This window comes from Dermacentor andersoni, chromosome 4 (genome assembly GCF_023375885.2).
Source record: "Dermacentor andersoni chromosome 4, qqDerAnde1_hic_scaffold, whole genome shotgun sequence".
In the NCBI taxonomy this organism is placed as follows: Eukaryota; Metazoa; Arthropoda; class Arachnida; order Ixodida; family Ixodidae; genus Dermacentor; species Dermacentor andersoni.
This window is the reverse complement of record NC_092817.1, coordinates 158,980,545-158,983,202: the sequence shown is the minus strand read 5'-3', so window position 1 is coordinate 158,983,202 and position 2,658 is coordinate 158,980,545. Positions and strand designations below refer to the sequence as shown.

At 43.3% G+C, this 2,658-nt stretch overlaps 1 non-coding gene across 1 annotated transcript; it reads left to right on the top strand.

The window, feature by feature from the left end:
- The first annotated feature begins 2,039 nt into the window (after window positions 1-2,039).
- TRNAG-GCC (transfer RNA glycine (anticodon GCC)) lies at window positions 2,040-2,110 on the top strand. The gene has a single exon. It is a non-coding gene; the product is annotated as a tRNA-Gly (tRNA).
- Window positions 2,111-2,658: the final 548 nt, after the last annotated feature.

Genomic DNA, 2,658 nt, shown 5'->3' with positions numbered 1-2,658 from the left:
TTCGAATTCGGAGGGTTGAAAACCATTATGTACAGATGTTCACTCATTTTTTCTGGAAAACCTTTCAGCTTCCCTTTAACTCCCGTGCTCTTTTTCTCGCAGAGAAGCTCTACGGGACAAATGGAACAATTAGCAACGTCGTCAGTGAAACCGCTTGTGGGTTGCACCGCATTGCAGGGCAAGCAGGCGATGCGACCGCGCTTCTTTTAAGACAGTTATGCTGCCATAGTAAATTACCGTATTTCTGGGCAAAACAGGCGACCACTGAGACATACACTATGGGACAGCCTTCTGTATGGAGAATCTGTTAAACTATGTACATCTACATAGGAACAAAAATTGAACCTGACAAAAATAAGCGTATAAAAGTAAAAAGGGCATACATGTATCCATCCCTTTGTGATCGTCTGTTCCGTCTGTAATATAGGTATTCACCATCTCGGAGCATCCACTAGCCTATCCAATATGTTCTTAAGTACTTTTTATTATTTAGTATGCTCACACGGCGAGCACCCTTTCCTAAATATGCGTGTAAGGATGCCTAATATGTGCTCATCTGGTGACAAGCGAATTTGCATCCTTCATCGTCTTTGCAAGCATCACACACGACCGCAGTAGATTGACGCCAATTAGACCTCATGTACTGCAGAGACGAAAGGCACAGTTGGCATTCAGAACAGTAGGTGAAGTCCTTTCAAAGTATTTTTTTTTTTCAATTTCTTTAAAACTGGCAATGCATGCAATCTCTGGTATAGTCGTCGGTACAGTCGTCTGCAATTCGTTGTCTTCCTGATCTTCCTTCCTTTCTTTTCTCTTTCATTTTACAGCACGTACAATATCGATTTACTCGTCCTTAATACTCACTTGACAAGCTGGGCTAAGGACTGCGCAGTAACCGGGCCAACGATCCTCCGAAACACGCTCACGCAACAGCTTCCAGACATTGTAAGTCTCTACGCAACACATTTCGCTTCAACTTAACTATCTCCATGGCTCATGCATGACCACAAGTTTTTGTCAAGTGGGAAACGCACTCACGCCTCTACCCAGCGTCATAAAGACCCACCGTGGTGGCAGATAGTGGCTTGGGCGTTGCATTGCTAAGCACGAGAGCGCGAGATCAAATCCCGGCCGCGGTCCCGACCGACCGTTCCCGACCAAGACCACCCGGTCTTTCCTGGGCGCGTTAACAAACTTGATTTACTACCATTGTTATTATTATGAATAATAATGTTAATAATGGTAATGATATTATTAGACCTTATGGTTGTTCCTGGGCCCGGTGAATAAATGATTGCCTGATTGACTACTATTATTTGTAGGCTAGGCAAAATTCCATCAGAACAGTATACAAAAGACCAGATAGTGAAGCCAAAGAAGGCACAGAGAAAGTTAACTGTTATGTTTAATTTACATCGATAAATAATGGCGACCATCCTGAAGAACACTTCATTCAGCATATGTGTACGTATACGTGTACTACATGATTAGCACTGGGAGTGTTAGCCAGCGCCACACACGGTCAATGCGTCCCCTGGGGCGTCTTCATTGTCTCTGGCTTCGGTGTATTTTTCTTCATACGTGCGTTTATAATAGAGCCCCTAACTCGAATCCCCTCATTCTACTCGCTCACTGAGAATTCTACGAGGCACTTCTAGAGTGTGGCTAAAGCATGATTCAAGCGGATTATCTACATTTCTCGCTAATTATTTTTGAAGCAGAGCACTGTGTTCCTTACGCTGTGAGAAGTGTTCTGGATGTCCGTTGTCAAAAGGAGCTCGTAAATTTCTTTCTTGCGGTCTTACATTGCATCGAACACAGAAACACTTGCAACGCCACTGTGTACTATTCTTGTCTGAGTACTCCATCTTAGAGCACCCTACTTTGTCTCGCGCCGCGCTCTATATTTCGCACGACCGCACATGTTTCCTCTGACGAAGTGGCGTGTTTTCTGCAAGCAAGCGCTCGTCGTTACGATGACCTTTATGCAGCAGCCGGACGTTGGAATGCAAGACGCGCTGTGGCTGGATAAGGGGTAGGCGTCGGTGGTTCAGTGGTAGAATACTCGTCTGCCACGCGGGTGGCCCGGGTTCGATTCCCGGCCGACGCAGTTTCTTCTTTATTCGAGTGCACTTTTTTTTTGTTTTTACCTATCCATGATTTAAAAAATACAAGTTGTCAGACACTGCCTACAACTCGGAACTGTTTGTCCGAATCGGTTTTGTTCTTAAACATATTTATGTATTTTTTTAGTACGTAGGTGAAGTGTTATCCGGGTGACTAGGCTTCTTGAAGCTGTTTCTAAGTAGCTGTTCCCGCACTCCCCGTCTCTCTTGGCGGTTAAAATAATGTAGATTTCTTTTGATTTGAATGTGCTTCTGGAATGCACTCTTTCAACCACACCCCAGTGAAAGCTGTATACGGTCCTTGCATAAACTGAAGTACATTACATTTGTACCAAAGCCATCCTAAAGTAAAAAAAAAAAATCTACTGTTGTTCCAAAATAAAGAAACCTTTCTATGCTTTCAGTAGATTAGTTTTTACATGTGAAAAAAACGATAACTAAACAAGCACGAAGGCATCATTAACGTTAATTTCAACGTATTACGAGAATAACAGAGTTATGACTATAGCCGCTATAGCAGTGGATCATCATA